At 36.8% G+C, this 19,365-nt stretch overlaps 1 long non-coding RNA gene across 1 annotated transcript; it reads right to left on the bottom strand.

Moving 5' to 3' along the window:
• Positions 1-7,205: 7,205 nt before the first annotated feature.
• Positions 7,206-9,885, bottom strand: LOC140964978 (uncharacterized). Its single transcript, XR_012172947.1, has 3 exons — positions 9,530-9,885; positions 7,575-7,631; positions 7,206-7,503 (listed from the first exon to the last, which is right to left on the bottom strand). It is a non-coding gene; the product is annotated as an uncharacterized lncRNA (long non-coding RNA).
• Between the last annotated feature and the right edge of the window lie 9,480 nt (positions 9,886-19,365).

Below are 19,365 nucleotides of genomic sequence, written 5' to 3'. Positions count from 1 at the left end.
ACTTGCTAACCATACTTTAGTTGATTGCAGTAATCCCACATCATTGTCAATGAGCAGGATATCATCAACATAAATTACTAGGAATGTCACTGCATTCCCACTAATTTTCTTGTACACGCATGGTTCATCAGGATTTTTAGCAAAACCAAATTCCTTGATAGTGCTATCATGTAATTCCCGGTTACTCGTACAAATGATAATAATGCGTTTATGTCATGTAATATGTAGTTATTTAGCTCATTCTGTTTTACATGTTGATTAGGTATCTATATTGAGATTGAATATGATTTCTAGATTGTCCATGATGTTTTGAGAATGAATATGTGTCTAAATAGTGATAGTAAGATGTGTAGGTAGATGTAGTGTAATGAAATTGGTAGGAAATGATATGAAAATATGGCAGTTTTTACGGGTTTTAGCACAATGATTAGAATATTTATCCAAATTATGTGAGGCTATAACTATTAGAAAGTTAAGATATAATGCTACAACTTTTGTGTTTTGGGTTTTGTCCAAATCATTGTGGAAGACAAGCCAAAAGTTCCCCGAAGTGTGCCGTGTGTATCGTCATTGCTACAATGACATATTTTGATAGATTGACCATAAATTTTTACTCAGACCTCTAAATGACCTAAAACGAATTGGTGATTCAAGCCAAGACATAGGGCTACAGCTTTTATGTTTACAACTTTTTTAGATTATGAACGAAAGAGCCGTTTCTGGAGCGATATTTGATGAAACAGTCTGCAGGGCAGAACATGTGGCGCTCGAGCGGTAGAAAATGATCGCCCGAGAGCCGGTGCACTACAAGCCCGCCAATTTTACAGAATGTTTGGTGCTCGAGCGGTAGAAAATGACCGTCCGAGCGCCGCTGTGTATAAGAAAAGATAAACTTCGAAATTCTGGACATCTTTATCAGTTCTTTCCTTTCCTTAGCAGCAAGAACTCAAGAGAAATCAAGAATTCTTCCTCCCAAAAGATCATTTCTTCCTCTCCTTCATCATCTTGAGGTTATAAGTTAGTTCTCCATCATAAGAATTTTATAAGTGTGTAAGTTTTCTTCTCTTTTAGTTGTTCTACTTGTAGAGGGGTAACTTTCACCTAGTATAAACAATATTGACTGAATTATTGATATATTTGACAGTATAGGAGCGAGAAACATCGTCTCAAACCAGTGTTCTTACGCTTGGACTGTAAGTTGGCATGTTCTTGAAGTAGTACATGAGTAATATTATGATTTCAAATAATTCCCATTGATTATTGCTATATGTACATTGTTAGTATCTTATTGATGAAAAATAGCACCATATTCCATTATTATGTATTAAATATGTAAGAAACTCATGAATATTGATGATGGGTGCTATGTTATGAACATGAACATGAACATGAAATGAAAAGGACTAGGACTGATTTTTACATGATATAGAGCTTGTTGACATTATGGGTGGTTTTAAGCCCACCAAACCTATTGGCCAATATATGTTCATGGGGCGTGGGGTTGCCAAAGGTTGCTCCCTGACGTCCAACACAGTAGTAGCTATATAATAAAGCAAGAACGGTAGTACAGGTCAACTAATGAGGCTCAAATACAAAAATGAACATTAATATAGGCTATGATATGACATGGTTTAAAGATTCATTGTTGAACACGGCTTGATATGTATGTTCCTTCTACGCATATTGATACGTATAAGTGCCAACTTATTGAGTTTTATAAACTCACGTAGCTCATGTATTACAGGATCAGGTAATGAAGATACATAGGATGCCGGTTCGCCAATGGATGCAAGTGACGTGTCTTACCTCGACAAGAACCTGGACGTCTTATTGTATAGCTTCCGCATATGTACTTTAACTTTTATGTCAGGGTTTGAAACAAGTTCCACGATATGTATGATGATACAATGTATGTTTGTATATGTATGAGAATATGTTTTATATATGTGTGATGTTGTTGCTTGAGTTTTCGGTGTATACAAAATATAGGGACATCATGCCAAAATTTTTATAAACCATCAAATGGATGTTCTTTGTTTGAATTGCTTCATAATATAGGTATATTGTTTAAAACCTATTTTGATTAAAAGTATAAGTATCATTTACAAGTATATGTATCATTAATCATGTAAAGTATATAGAAAGGGTGTGACATTTTAGAATGGTATCAGAGCCCACGGTTCTTCGACAGGGAAGACACTGCACTTTATCCATACACGGAGAACTCGGCAAGTAAGTATCTTTGTATCCCATAGTTTATGCTAAGTTATGTGTTTCTACGTGACCTATATGTAAGTTAAGATAAAAGACGATGCCACCTAAACGTAAGGTACAGGAAGGAGAGTCATCTAAGGGCAAGGCCCCAGCAGTCGAAGGTGAGGGCAGTGGGCCACGACCTACAGATGATTTTGCTCAGCTGCTCCAACAACAAGCAAAAGTCCATGGGGAGCAGATACAAAAATTACTTGAGATACAATGGACTACTCATGAGCAGGCACACGCACAAGTCATGCTACCAAGACAAGGACCTGTTCAAACAGATGTGTATGATCGTTTTCGACGTTTGAATCCTCCGGAATTCATGGGAAGCACCGATCCAGCAGTAGCAGAAGAATGGATTAAGTCGTTGGAGTCCATCTTCTCCTACCTTCATATGGAAGATGCTGACAAAGTAACTTGTGCCATCTTTTTATTAACAAAACATGCAAGAATATGGTGGGAGAGTGCAAGGGTGGCATTAACTACGATACCATTGACATGGAATACATTTAAATCAACGTTTTACAACAAATATTTCAGTAAAGATGTGCGAGCCAATAAAGCCAGTGATTTCATTAATCTGAAGCAAGGAACCATGTCAATGGCGGAATGCATACAAAAATTCGAGGCCGGAGTCCAATATGTACCATATATTGCACATGTGACACAAGTAAGGGCGAACACTTCATGCGGGGACTTCGCTCTGAAATTAAAAGAGATGTACGGATGTCGAAGGTTGTTACATATGGAGAGATAGTAGAAAGAGCACTTATGACAGAACAGGATGAGCAAGAGATTGACAGAGATAGACAACAACGAAGGCAGCAGTACTTTCAAAGGAGCCAAGGAACAGGACAAGGCAAAAAGACTGATAGTAGGGGTACTCGACCAAAGGAACCACGTGGCAAGGGTCCTCCTACACTTAAAGAACAGGACATACCACCTTGTCCTAAATGCGGTAAACTCCATGGCAGAGAATGTATGCAAGGTTCCAATGTTTGTTATCGTTGCAAAAAGCCAGGAAATCTCGCTAGAAATTGTCCGGGAAGTTCTGAGAAAGTACAGGGACGCCTTTTCTCCATGACTAAAGAGGAAGTGGATGCGGATACATCGATGATCACTGTTATGATCTTGATTTCTGGTATCACTGCTATTGTTTTACTAGATTTAGGAGCCACGCATTCTTTTACTTCAAAATCGTTTGTAAGGAGACTGAGCATTACAGCAAGTACAACAGAGACACAACTCGCCATAGCTTTACCTTCTGGGCAAGAATTACAGACATATCAGATTGTGCGAGGGTGTCCAATATATGTCCAAGGCCATCAGATGTATGCCAACTTGATAGTTTGGAAAATGACCGATTTTGATGTGATACTGGGAATGGATTAACTCTCGAAGTATAGAGTTACTATTGACTGTGGAATAAAGATGATCAAGTTTGCACCAATAGGAGCTGAACCATTCACAGCAACAAGTGCAGGCATATCCTTACCTCTTCGGATAATCTCTTGTATGAAGGCTAGTAAATTACTACAGAAGGGGTGTCAAAGATACTTAGCAACTGTTTTACCTATTGACCCACCTGTTCATGAATTAAAAGATACAGATGTTGTTTGTGAATTTCCAGAGGTATTTCCTGATGATGTAACAGGCTTACCCCCAGATAGAGAGATTGAATTTGTGATTGATACTGTGGCAAGAACTCATCCGATCTCAAAAGCTCCTTATCGATTAGCTCCTACAGAAATGAAAGAATTGAAAGAACAGTTACAATAGTTACTTGATAAAGGATTTATTAGACCGAGTTTTTCAAGGGTATTGATTATAGGGAGTTGAACGAAGTGACAATTAAAAACAAATATCCACTCCCCAGAATTGATGATTTGTTTGATCAATTACAGGGAGCTGCTATTTTTTCGAAGATTGATTTACGATCAGGCTATCATCAACTAAAAGTAAAGTTAGAAGATATCTCAAAGACTGCCTTCCGAACCAGGTATGGGCATTATGAATTTCTCGTAATGCCATTTGGACTAACGAATGCACCAGCTGCTTTTATGGATTTAATGAACAGAATTTTCAAGCCATTTTTAGACATATTTGTGATTGTGTTTATAGATGATATTCTAATTTATTCACGAACTGTAGAGCAGCATCGAGAACATCTGAAATTAGTTTTGCTGACTTTGAAAGATAAACATTTGTATGCTAAATGGAAGAAATGCGAATTTTGGTTTGAACAAGTAGCATTCTTGGGTCATATAATTTCAAAAGAAGGCATATCTGTGGATCCAAGCAATATTGAAGATGTTAATAACTGGCTACGACCAACTACTGTTACTGAGATACGTAGTTTTCTTGGGTTAGCTGGTTATTATCGTCGGTTTATAGCGGGATTTTCCAAGATAGCATTTCCTTTGAATGCTTTAACTCGAAAGAATGTGAAATTTGTATGGAACGAAGCATGTGATCACAGTTTCCAAGAGTTAAAAACAAAATTGACATCAGCATCAGTCCTTACGATACCAGAAGGACCAGGAGATTTTGTGGTATACAGTGATGCTTCGAAACAAGGTTTAGGAACAGTGTTAAAGCAGCACGGGAAGGTGATTGCTTATGCCTCAAGACAACTGAAAGAATATGAAAAGAACTATCCCACACATGATTTAGAACTGGCAGCAGTGTTATTTGCGTTGAAAATATGGCGCCATTATCTGTATGGTGAACAGTGTAAAATTTACACGGACCACAAGAGTTTGAAATATTTATTCATGCAAAAAGAACTGAATATGCGACAACGACGTTGGTTGGAATTAACGACAGATTATGATTGTGTTATTAATTATCATCCAGGTAAAGCAAATGTTGTTGCAGATGCGTTAAGTCGAAAATCCAGTTCTATTGCCACAATGCAATTACAAGAACAAATCTTATGGAATTTACAGAATTTGAAGATTGATGTTATGCCAAGGGGAACTGCAATCCAATTATCATCTCTCATGGTTTGACCCACACTTGCAGACAGGATCAAGGCCGAACAAAATGCAGATAATGAATTACAACAACTGAGATAGAGAGATGAAAAAAAAGAAAATTTGAACTTTGACTTGAATAGGGAAGGAATATGGACATATCGAGGGAGATTGTGTGTGCCAAAACAACGAACGATCAGAAACGACATTCTTATTGATGCTCATACTACACCCAACTCGATCCATCCAGGAGGCACAAAAATGTACACAGATTTGAAACCATTATTTTGGTGGCCAGGTATGAAAAAAGACATTGCTCAATTTGTTGCACAATATCTAACTTGTTAACAGGTCAAAACTGAACATCAAATATCAGCAGGACTCCTGAAACCACTACCCATTCCTGAGTGGAAATGGAAACACATCACGATGGATTTCATTCTGGGTTTGCCAAGAACACAAAGAGGGTTCAATGCTCTATGGGTTATTGTTGATCGACTTACGAAATCAGCTCACTTTCTTCCGATGAAGACCACATACACGATGAATCAATATGCTGAAGAATACATCAAAGAGATAGTGAGACTTCATGGCATCTCAATGTCCATTGTATCTGATAGAGATACCAAATTTACGTCTGCATTTTGGAAGAGTTTACATCATGCTATGGGAACTAGATTGTCATTTAGTACGGCGTTTCATCCTCAAACTGATGGACAATCAGAACGAGTGAATTAGATATTGGAAGATATGTGAGGGCCTGTACTATTGATTTTCCAGGCAATTGGGACAATAAACTACCGTTGGCTGAGTTTACATATAACAATAGCTATCAGTCAAGCATTGGAATGGTACCATATACTGCATTATATGGTATAAAATGTCGCTCTCCGGTACATTGGGATGAAGTAGGAGAAAGAAAATTATTAGGCCCTGAATTGACACAACAGACAGCTGAATTGGTAACTAAGATCAGAGAAAGAATGCACACTGCCCAAACCCGACAGAAAAGCTATGCTGATGTGCGACGTCGTCGATTGGAATTTCAGGTTGGTGACCATGTATTTATAACGATATCATCAATGAAGGGCATTTTGCATTTTGGTAAGAAGGGAAAATTGAGTCCAAGATATATCGGTCCATTTGAAATCTTGGAAAGAATAGGAGACAGGGCCTGCCGAGTTGCTTTACCACCGAACTTATCAAATGTTCAGAACGTGCATGATATTAAAAACAATCACTTTAGTAAACTTTCACACAAAATCAGCATACATGCAATAATATGGATTGAATGGTACTTGAAAAAGGGTTTGAAAACATGCCTTGATCGTTTACGCTTACAGAATACGAGCGACAGCGCGATGATAGACGAACGGGACGCGATTCTCCTTCCTTCCTCTCCTCTATGTCTCGGCCACCAGTAGAATCCTAGTGTGTGTGTGTGTGTGCTGCAAGTGTGTGGGTGGAGTGTACTTTAGGGGGTGGTAGGCTAGGGTTTTCTACCTTTCTTTCCCAAAAAACCATGCGCCCTAGGCACCAACTGAGCCCTCGTTGCTGCCCTATCCTTCTTCCCTTGTCTCCATCCATGCTAGGACCCTCGAGGACCATGAATCGGCCCAACATAAGGCCTGGATCGTAACTAGACAGCCCTGCACGCAGCCTCCCTCGCAACAACCAAGACCGAGCCTTTCCCATGCACTATACCCTAACTGAGGGTCGGGCCTTTCCCCTCTTGTTCCAGCCCTCTTCTAACCTGCATGGGACTCCCTTTAGGACTTAAAAACATCATCTTTCTTCCCTTTAATGGCGGCGAGACCTTAGGATTCATGACACGACTCAAACAATGTAAAGTCTACTCGTTTTAAAATGTGAAATTTTTTTTTATATAAAGCTCACATTTTCGAAATAACATTTATAATAATCATATTTATTTTAACATAAAAATAGCACGGTTTAAAATAATCAAACTCATTCAAAATCATACGTAAACATAAACGAATAAAATCATAAAATCATCATCGTAAGAAAATGTTCATCTCCTCTCAATTTCATAAATCATAATGCGGAAAACATGTGCTCCTCGGGTCATGTCACTGCACCAGGACTGCCTACTCAGAGTTCGGCACCTCCAGTCTCCTCGTCATGAAGCTCACCTGCATCACACACGCCTAGTGAGTCTAAAGACTCAGCACACCTGTACCAGAAATAACAAGTACATATACAGGCATACAATAGTGAAAAATATCATACTCAACATATCTTTCATGAACTTAAAAAGTTTAATGCCAACATACCTTTCATGAATTTTAAAAGCTTAATGCCAACATACCTTTCCTAAACTTTAAAACATAAACATAAACGTGTCGTATAAAATCATGTCGTGTCAAATCATGTCATCTCATATCATCATGTACGTGTCAAAACAGCTCATCGTGTCATCATAAACTTAAACATTTTCTTTTAATTAAATTCAGTTCATTTGTTGTGACTTTCGTATCAGCTCTATCGTATCAGCTCTATCGATGGATCAATCTATAAAAACCGTGGTACCCGACGGCGGGGTACATCAACGACAGCATTTCCCGCCAACTGAGCCCGGGCCTCAGCTCATCATATCTCATGTCATCTATACATATACATCGCTAGTCACAAAAAATTCCCATCCTTAAAAAATATTATCATTTTCATCACTTAATAAAAACATGCATATGCATAACTTTCCTTTAAACCAAGCATACAACGTATTTATCATAATTGCTTAAAATCGTAAAATGATGCATAAACATTTAAAATATCATATATTTGTGCTCAGGGCGCTGCCAGGACCAAAATCTCACCCCAGGTGCAAAATGACCATTTTGCCCCTAGAAACCCGAAATTTATCGTTTCACCCTTGGACCTCTAAAATTTACCCGAATCATACCAAACTCCTTAAAATGTCCCAAAATATATTTAAAAGCATTCTTAGACGTAAACTCGAGCCAATTTCACAATTTAACCGATTCGTTTTAAAACTTAGACCGGAGTCCCAATTTTAACTTGAATCGACTCAAAACTTAACTAAAATTTTTCCCCACTTGAACCATAATTTATGCCACTCCTTCTAAACCAATTACCACTAAATTAAGTCCTTTAATTCCCTAAATCTTCAGCCATTACCTGTTGTATTCCTTAAAGTCTCGGCCACCCCCCATTTGTGCAAATCAACAACCTACCCATGGCTCCGAATTTTTGAACATTCGGTCCTCTCCTATGCCACCACATGTCCAGCCTTAAGACTCACCATTAGGACCCTAATGAACTTTCTAAACTAAGTCAAACCAATTCACAAATCCCGCTGCACCAACCACTTGCAAAGCTCACCGAAAACTAACACATTCATCTCCATTCACGCTATACATCCAAGGGTCTAGCTTCTCCTTCAACCAAACACCCATGACTCATCTCTACCATCTTACTAGACTCTACAAGGTCTGAAACTCAGCTTGGTTCGAACCCATACATCGCAGCACCCCCAACTCTATCTATCTTGCCATACGAGCAAAAACCAAGACACCACCTCTCGATCTCTCCTCCTACAGCAACACCGAACCCTTTTCACTCCAAGGCTCCATCGTGACACCAACATCAGACCCTGTACAGCCCAAAACCGCATCCCCGTGCACCTCAATTCATAAAAACGTGAGTAGCAAAGCATGGAATGCAAAGATACATGCAAAAACCGAAAACCAACCATGCTCTACAAACTTGAGTCTTGAAGACTGAGCGGCAGAAGCTGGAGGTGGCACAACCCTATACAGGACCCTTGCTCTGATACCAACTGTAACGTCAACTCATTTTAAAATGCGGAATTTTTTTTTTATAAAGCTCACATTTTCGAAATAACATTTATAATAATCATATTTATTTTAACATAAAAATAGAGCGGTTTAAAATAATCAAACTCATTCAAAATCATACGTAAACATAAACGAATAAAATAATAAAATCATCATCGTAAGAAAATGTTCATCTCCTCTCAATTTCATAAATCATAATGCGGAAAACATGTGGTCCTCAGGTCATGTCACTGCACCAGGACTGCCTACTCAGAGTTCGGCACCTCCAGTCTCCTCATCATGAAGCTCACCTGCATCACACACGCCTAGTGAGTCTAAAGACTCAGCACACCTGTACCAGGAATAACAAATACATATACAGGCAAACAACAATGAAAAATATCATACTCAACATATCTTTCATGAAATTAAAAAGCTTAATGCCAACATACCTTTCCTGAACTTTAAAACATGAACATAAACGTGTCGTATAAAATCATGTCGTGTCAAATCATGTCATCTCATATCATCATGTACGTGTCAAAACAGCTCATCGTGTCATCATAAACTTAAACATTTTCTTTTAATTGAATTCAGTTCATTAGTTGTGACTTTCGTATCAGTTCTATCATATCAGCTCTATCGATGGATCCATCTATAAAAACCTTGGTACCCGGCGGCGGGGGACATAAGCGACAGCATTACCCGTCCACTGAGCCCGGGCCTCAGCTCATCATATCTCATGTCATCGTATACATATACATCGTCAGTCACAACTAATTCTCGTCCTTCAAAAATATTATCATTTCCACCACTTAAAAAAAAACATGCATATGCGTAACTTTTCCTTTAAACCAAGCATACAATATATTTATCATGATTGCGTAAAATCGTAAAATGATACATAAATATTTCAAATATCATATATTTGTGCTCAGGGCGCTGCCAGAACCAAAATCTCACCCCGGGTGCAAAATGACCATTTTCCCCCTGGAAACCCGAAATTTATCGTTTCACCCCGGACCTCTAAAATTTACCCGAAACTTACTAAACTCCTTAAAATGTCCCAAAACATATTTTAAAGCATTCTTTGACGTAAACTCGAGCCAAATTCACAACTTAACTGATTCGTTTTAAAACTTGGACCAAAGTCCCGATTTTAATCCGAATCGACTCAAAACTTAATCAAAATTTTTCCCCACTTGAACCATAATTTATATCACTCCTTCTAAACCAATTACAACTAAATTAAGTCCTTTAATTCTCTAAATCTTCAGCCATTACCTGTTGTATTCTTTAAGTGTTGGCCACCCCCTAAGTTTTGAACATTCGGTCCTCTCCTATGCCACCACATGACCAACCTTAAGACTCACCATTAGGACCCTAATGACCTTTCTAAACTAAGCCAAACCAATTCCCAAATCGCGCTGCACCAACCACTTGCAAAGCCCACCGAAAACTAACACATTCATCTCCATTCACGCTATACATCCAAGGGTCTAGCTTCTCCTTTGACCAAACACCCATGACTCATCTCTACCATCTTACTAGACTCTACAAGGTCTGAAACCCAGCTTGGTTCGAACCCATACATCGCAGCACCCCCAACTATATCTATCTTGCCATACGAGCAAAAACCAAGACACCACCTCTCGATCTCTCCTCCTACAGCAACACCGAACTCTTTTTACTCCAAGGCTCCATCGTGACCCCAACATCAGACCCTGTACAGCCCAAAACCACATCCCCTTGCACCTCAATTCATAAAAACGTGAGTAGCAAAGCATGGAATGCAAAGATACATGCAAAAACCGAAAACCAACCATGCTTATGCTTGGATCGATAGTTTCACAAACAAATAAACACATAACAGCATGCATATATCGTGTATGATGCATAAAGAATGATACAAATGCGTGCCTTATGAGTTTGAAGATCAAAAACGAGAAGAGGGATGCGCCGGAGAAAATTCGATGGAAGAACAAGCTAAGCCGTGGCCTTCAGCTGATATTTTTTTCCCTTTGAAACCGTGGGAATTCTGAAAGGAGAGGGACATATATCGGCAGTGGGGGTTACGGGAGATTAAGGGATTTTATTAGTCTTAAATGAGATTGCAATTAAAAAGGTTAATGGGCTCTAACCTTGATAATTAAAGGTTTAAAAGAATATTTAAGCCCGATGAGCTTAAAATTTGACCCGTAAAATTCACACACACTCCCGGAAAAATATTTCGTGTTGAAATGATTTTGAAAATATTAGCCGAACTCTAAAAAAGTCCCCGATTCGATAAAATTTGCGTATCAAATAAAAATAAAATCTTGCGGGTAAAAATACCCAATAAAATCGTATTTTTGAAAAAAAATACTCTTAAAAACACCTTATTTTAGTTAATAAAAATCAATCATGCAATAAAATAATTTTCCTGAAAATTCTCTGGTCTCCGTTCCTTGTTCGAGCGTGAAATGCAACTTAAAAATCTTTAATGCATGAACCTTTAAAATTTCATGAAATAAATCCTATCATGCAATAATTATGCATAAAATGCATAAAATAATTAAACACAAATTAATAAAATAAACATGCATTTAATGCTTGAAAATAATTTAATAAAATACAAAAGAAATTTAATAACTTGCATGCATGTGGTTCACGTGGACCTTCAATTTTTCGGGACGTTACAAACAAGCATTAAAACTTCAAAACTTTAAGATAAATCATTCAAAAAGTTAATAAAACTTGATCATCATGTTTTTCATTCAAAAAATCAAAAACATGCATAATATAGCTTGAATGGTTCAATAACATTTCGAAAAAATGTTTTGTCTAGTGATTTTGGAAAAAATGGCTTAGGAACTAGGGTTTTAAGTGTTCTATGATTATGCAATAATTAGACCCACTAATCCTAGTTAAATAGACCTAATTAGGCCCATTAAATACTGCCGAAAAATTTTATTTAGAAAGGTTTTAAAAATAAATGAGTTTACGACTCCTCAAAAGTCCATTGTTTGACGAACATTGTTTAATAAAATAAAAATAAGACTCGACTCGTAAAATAATTTCATTCCTAATATTTTTGAAAAATCTAAATCGTATTTAGGCATATTTTCGAGCCCTTAAAATAATTATATAAAAATATTTTTATCTCAATCGTCCTCGGTCTCCTTTTCTCGGCCAAGCATAAAATATTCGCTTGAAAATCCTTAATTATGAAATCATACAAAACTTAATCATATTCAAATAAATCACTTATGCCTTTAAAATTATATTTAAATTAAAATAAATTAATAATTTAGAAATTTTCATGCATACGGTTTACGTATACGGATTTTTGGACGTTACAATATTATTGTGGTAATTTAAGTTGACTTTTTAGTTACAGACTGATCGTTTTTTTTACGACGTCTATAAATACATAATATGACTAATATTAGTGTTTGTTGTGAATTGTCTATTTTATATGAATTGCATGATTATATGTTCTTTGTGACATTGGACTGTGTTAGATTTAATTTCTATGTTTTGGTGACAACAAAAAACATCACTATGTTTCAAGGTCTAGTTGCTATTTATTTTTTAGTCACTGGTTTGACCCAGATGCCATGAAGTCAAGCCGGAACACATATTCTTCATACTTAGAGTTGGACTGAATATTCATCCAACTAGCTATCCTAAATTCAGGTTGCATAACTCTTTGGAAGATCAAAGCTATGCCCAAGACTCGACAAATTTATTGGAGACTTCAAGCTGCAAATGGGTCTCCAGCTGGCATGCTTATGCTTCAAGTCGATATGTATGTATATCAGTTGTTCAAATTCAGAATATTTATACGCTGGCACACCTGGCTGTACGGGATGATGACATGTGGTATGTCATCACATACGGCCAAATGAAGATTCTAAAAGTCAATATAGCCATATCAGTATCTGAGGGTGCTCCACAGACGGTGGAGAAGCACCGGTCGGAATGGACAACTGAATACAAGTAAAAATTCAATCTTGATAACGTGGACAAATATATCATTTATAACTCTTGATAAAAACGTGCTTAGTAAAATTAAAACTTGTTTTACTTCAAAAGAAATTTGGGAGAAACTAACCAAACGTTTTTAAGGTAATGATCAGACCAATGAGAACAAGATGACTACGACCTTTTAGAAGTTTGATAGAATACAAATGAAGGGTGGAGAAACCATGAATGGGTTTGATGATAGGTTTAGCAGCATCCTGATCGAACTAGCCTCTCTTGGGAAGGAGAACAGTAACAGAGAGATTGCATTAAAAGTAATAAGAGCTCTCCCAAGAGAACGAAATGTAAAGACCATAGTTATGCACGAGTTCAAAGATCTAAAAAAACTCGAGCTGCATTATTACTTTCATATTTTAAAGCTTATAAGTTCGAACTAGGAATTCGAACAGAAGATGAGCCATCGATCTCTCAACCAATTAATGATCTAGCCGCTAAAACTTTCCCATCAACCAACAATCAAGAACATTCCAGCAGAAAATCTATTGATCAGATAAACGACGAGACTATGTATTTATTTGTTAAAAAATGGCAGATTTATGAGAAAATTTAGTCAAATTTTAATTCATCATAAAATATCGAGCTGATAATAATTAGGCTTGTTTTAAGTCGAATGAGTCGGCCCACCGAAAACCCGACTCCTGGTAGGTTTGCTGCAGGCAGACCTGAATTCTCAGCCCAACCCAATTCTCAACCCAGCCCAACCCAAGTTGACTATGGTTAAACAAGCATGCCCACATGCACCCAATTTTTTTTTAAAAAATTATAAATAAAAAGAAAATTTTATAAAATAAATTTAACATAAAATTATAAATAATTGATTTTACATTTATACATGTTAGCCAAAATAATTAAGGAGTAGACTTCTTATTTTATAGACTTGCAATCTCTTCTCTTTTACTAAAATTTTGATGTGGGACCATATTATTGGAAGGTAATATGCATTGTCTCACTTGGAAATTTTAGTAAAATGCTATAAAATAAGAAGTTTATCCCTTAAATTCTCAAAATTGTTCACTATATATATATGTATATAAAATATCTTATAAGAAGAATAAGTACCGAAAGGTGCTCATTTTGGAGGAAAACAAGAGAAAGTGGGTTGACTCAGATTCAGAAAGTTCTAGCTTTGTTACTTCTTCCAACGAGAGTGAAGAAGAAAAGTTCAGATCCTTGTCGCAGATGTTGAGTTGGAAAGCACAGAACTCGAGCTTGAAACTGCCGATCACTTGGTATTTGACTTAAACTCCAGGGAATTCACATGAGATGATCTTTTTACATCACCCCATGACATGGTAAATTAGTTTAAAATAATAGTATAATCATTCGAGAAAGTAAAGACAAATAATGTAACGTCCTGAAAATTTGATGGTTCACGTGAACCACATGCATGCAAGTTATCAAATTTTTTCTGTATTTTAATTAAATTGTTTTAATTGCATGAATTAAATATGGTGTGCATGTTCACATATTTAAAATGTACCTTTCTACATGAATGCTTAAAATTATGTTTTAAAAGGTTTTTCGAGACGCAATCGAGGAACGGAGACCGGAGACCATATGATAGAAAATATTTTATTAAATAGTATTTTTTAATGTTTTAATGTGTGGTTTATTTTAAATGGAATTTTCGAAAAAAGGGTGTTTTGAGGTGTTTTTACACGTCGAAACGTAATTTTAAACAGTATTCAATTTTCGACGAAAATATGAACTTTTCGAGAACTCGACTAATATTTTCACAACCTTTCCTAAACAAATTTTTTTAAATAATGACTAATGGGCTTGATGGCCTATTATACCAGGTTAATAGGTATAAGCTTACACCATTGGTTTTATTTATAAATAAGCCTAAAACTCTACCCCAAACACCATAAAATCTCGCTCCTCACCCCCTAAACATACTAGGACTCCTTCTTCAGGAAATACACACACCACACAAAAGCTTTGAAGGAGGAACTCACAAAAATTGGAAGAAAAATCAGCATAGGATCTTCTCCTCGTCGATGTCCTCGCATCGCCAAGTCGTTTTTCGTGCGTAATAAATGCAAAGACACGCCTTAATCTCTTTTTTCTCATCTATCACACCATATTATATGTTTGATACATTATTGCATGAAAAACATGATACACTTTATATATTTTGTTTTTATTATCATACATGCACAAAACAAGTGTTTTCATCTTTTAAAACTCTTGATTATGATGCAAAAAATGGCTGCCATCATAGGGCTATAAGAAAAGATGAATTTCAGAGGGTTTAGGAGCCTTATTAGAGGCTACATAAGGGCATGACTTGAGGGAACCAAGGCAGAACAAAAATTGGATTTGAAGGAAGCTAAGGTTCGACTTGGAGTCCTAGAGGGCCACGGCTCTTAGCCACTATAAGGTCACGTCAAGGAGACCTAAGGGGATGGTAGGATGGTCCTATGGTGGTTGCATGAGGGCTGTATTGAAGGTGGAGGGCTGAGGCGTGAGCTTGGGGCCGCACATGGCATGGAGGTTACGTTTTAGGGGGTTGCAAGTGCAAGGGCAGTAGAGGCCTTTCCATTAGGCTGCTAGGGGCACTTTCAGGGTCCTGGGAGGGTGTTCGAGGGTCTGGTCGTGGTGTACAAGGGCTAGGATCCAATCTTGCATGGTTAGGGTGGCTAGGGTTCGAAAATTGGAGCTAGGGTTTGGTGCATAAATTTTCATTGGGTATCCTAGGTTGATCGAGGGTCTTTATTGGATTGATTTGGGTTGAATATGGTTTAGATAGGTCTTATTAAGCTTTGTTACAAGTTTGGTAAAGTTCGAGTCAATACGAGTCAAAATCGGGATGTACGTCTAAGTTTAAAAACAAATTAGGAAATTAGTCGAGAAGCTTAAGTTTACGTCTAAGAAATATTTATGGGTGTATTTTAAGGTCATATGTTATGTTTGGAATGATTTGGGTTGTCCTTTTAAGGTCTAAGGATAAATTGGGAAAGTTAGAGTTCCAAGGGTAAAACGTTCATTTTACACTTAAAAATTGTTAGACGTCCTTGCAGTACCCTGAATGTTGTAATACATGTTAAAACATTTATCTTATATTTTTATGAAATTTTATGATGAAACGTAAATGCTAAAATACATGTTGCATGCTTGGTTTAAAAGAAAAAGATTTATATATGCATGAATTTTTATAAGTGATGGAAATATGAAAAATTAAAGGAGGTGAATTGATTGTGATAGTACGATAATATGATTGGAGATATCGTGAGGGAGAAGGCCCCAGAGAGAACTTGACGATCGTATTTCTATCGACATGATATGATATATGATAGACCAAGGCTTAGTTGATGGGTGAGAGTGTCGATGATATCTCCGCCGTCCAGTACTGTGGTTACACATAGATGGATCTATCGACCTTCAGCTGATAAGAAAGTCACAATTAACGACACGAATTCAATGAAAGGAAAACTTATATGTATATGATGAAAAGAAAATTGTAAATGATGAAAAATAATATGTATATGATGAAAAGGAAATTGTAAATGATGGAAAATCACTACAAGAAAAAAGGCCTACGACAATGGTATTTCCCCGTTGTCGTAGGCCTTTTAAAACTGTTGTTAGAAGCCCTGTGCTTAAAGGGTGTGCTCAAAGACAACGGTGAAAAACCGTTGTCGTAGGTATATAAATTCGTTGTTAAAGGTCCTGTGGTTAAAAAATTCGTTAAAAGACAACGGTGGTGGAGTGTTGTGGTAGTTACAATTTGCGACGTTTTTTAAAAAACCGTCGCCAATTAATTCGCGACGGACATCATTAATTTGCGACGGACATCATTGTTAACCGTCGCGAAAATTAGCGACGGTCGTAATTTAAACTGTCGCTAAATAGCGACGGTTTAATACACCGTCGCTACATTTAGCGACAGTGTTTTATAAACTTCGTCGCTAATTTTAGCGACGATTTTGTATGTTTTCCGTCGCTAATTTATTCAGTAAAATAAAAAAAAATTTCACTTTTAATATTTTAATAAATATAAAAAAACTCACAATTTAATATGCAAACTACATTTTTGATTTATCATCGAAAATACTATATTTTTTATTTTAAAAATTTATTAAATTTTATAGAGAAAATCGAAACTAAAATTGTGTAAGGGAGAAAAATGTTAAGTGTTGTGAAGTGGTATGGTAGAAAATGGACCGAGGGTGGGGATATTTATAGACAGTTTGCGACAGTTTTGACTTTAACCCTCGCAATTTGCGACGATTAATTTTCTAACTGTCGCCGACTTAAAATTAGCGACGCTTTTACATAAACTGTCGCTATATTTAGCGACGGATATTAAAAACCGTCGCTAAATATAGCGACGGTTGATTATAATCCGTCGCGGATTTTAGATCAGCGACGATATTACCAAAACTGTCGCTAAAATTAGCGACGGTTTAAAAACACCGTCGCTAAATTCTGCGACGGTTATACATAACCGTTGTCGTAGTTTGAAGAAAAACGCTAATAGGCAACAGTTTTAAAACCGTTGTCGTAGCTAAAAAAAAAACGCTCAACGACAACGGTTTTTAAAAACCGTTGTCGTAGCCCAAAAAAAACGCTCATAGACAACGGTTTTTAAAAACTGTTGTCGTAGATATATCAAAGACAACGGTTTTAAAGAAACTTTTATCTTTGAGCGGATTTTTTTAGGCTACGACAACGGTTTTTGTTAAAACCGTTGTTAAAAGTAAAAAGACAACGGTTTTAATAAAAATCGTTGTCTTTGATGTGTTGTTAATGCTGATTTTTCTTGTAGTGAATAATATGTATATGATGAAAAGAAATATGTTTAAGCTATGCATGTTCATGAAAAGATATTTTAAGTAAAAGTATTTTCACTGTTGCATGTGGATGTATATGTATTACTTGTTATCATAGTTAAGGTTTGCTGGGTCAATAGACTCATTAGGTGTGATCGATACAGGTGAGCATGATGTTGATGTTAATGGAGGACTTGATGGTTGAACTAGTTGTAAATATTAGTATAGTCGAAGATCAAGATTGAAAGACGGTGAGCCTTGAGGAATATGAAGATCGAAGACATGTAAATATTGAAAACTTACGTAATTATGCATTTGCATCCCATGCATTCCCTAGGATTGAACCTAGGCCCATGTTTGGCTCACACGGGCCATTAGTATTGGGGCGATTGATCATCCTTGTTAGTTTACTGTTTATAATATATGCATGATATATTATAAATAATGAGTATGTGCGTTATTATTATTATAATAACTAAGTTGCATGAATCCGACAAACATATTATCAAACATGACGAGCTTTCAAATAAAATTATTGATGAGACCTTTTCAAAAATACAAAACCCTCATTTTGAATAAGATTCAAAATTAATATCAATCCCGAAAAAGGAGAATTATAAAGGTGTTTACAATTTTCATGTCTTCCATCGACAATGGATACATGATGAACGCTATCCTTGCTTAGTGCTCGGCTCATACTATTGGGAGGGGGGCCCTGGACGCCGGAAATCTGTGACATCCAATGACATGGTAATGTGAACTACGTGGAACTCCCAAGATTTCGGCTCATATTATTGAGGGAACATATGGCGACCGTCCATTAAGGTTCAATATCAATGGGTAAGGCAACAGGATAGTGAAAAAAATGTCAAAACAGTGGGACTGAAAAATTTATGAAGTAAAAGTTCATACTTTATATATTACTAAATATTTTAAAATAGTCATTAACATTTATACGTTCTTATTTTTTAGTACAAATTTCGACAATCTCTTCGATACGCAACCTGTTATCCACTATACTCGGAAAACATATTTTATCCGGATCTAATTCCTCAATTGGCTAAGAAACCTGAAAATCATCTTAAACTCGGAAAAGATAGCATACACACTCACTGAGTCGCCCCCTATTGAGGCTCCGACTAGTTGCACTCCTGAGGAATTGCAGACTTACAAGGATTGGTGTGACCATGACTTGAAAGCCTAGTGTTATATGCAGGCTTCTATGAATGATGACCTGCAGAGGGGTTTTGAGGATGCAAAGAGTGCTGCAGACATCAATATGCATCTCAAAGAGCTCTTTTGTGAGAAAGTACGACCTCTGAGGCATGGTTCCGTCAAGGAGCTAATCACTTTATGCATGCGAGATGAGGCTTCGGTCCATGAGCGTGGCCTAAAGATGATTGGGCTTGTGGACAAGCTCGTTTGCATGGATCTTACGTTGCCATCGGAGTTGACCACTAACGTGTTGCTTTTGTCGCTGGCTAGCTCAATTGATCTTTTTTTGGTGAATTT

The sequence above is a fragment of the Primulina huaijiensis genome, chromosome 18, assembly GCF_012295235.1.
Source record: "Primulina huaijiensis isolate GDHJ02 chromosome 18, ASM1229523v2, whole genome shotgun sequence".
NCBI lineage: Eukaryota > Viridiplantae > Streptophyta > Magnoliopsida > Lamiales > Gesneriaceae > Primulina > Primulina huaijiensis.
Note: the sequence above shows the minus strand (reverse complement) of the source record. Positions and strands in the feature narration are given on the sequence as shown.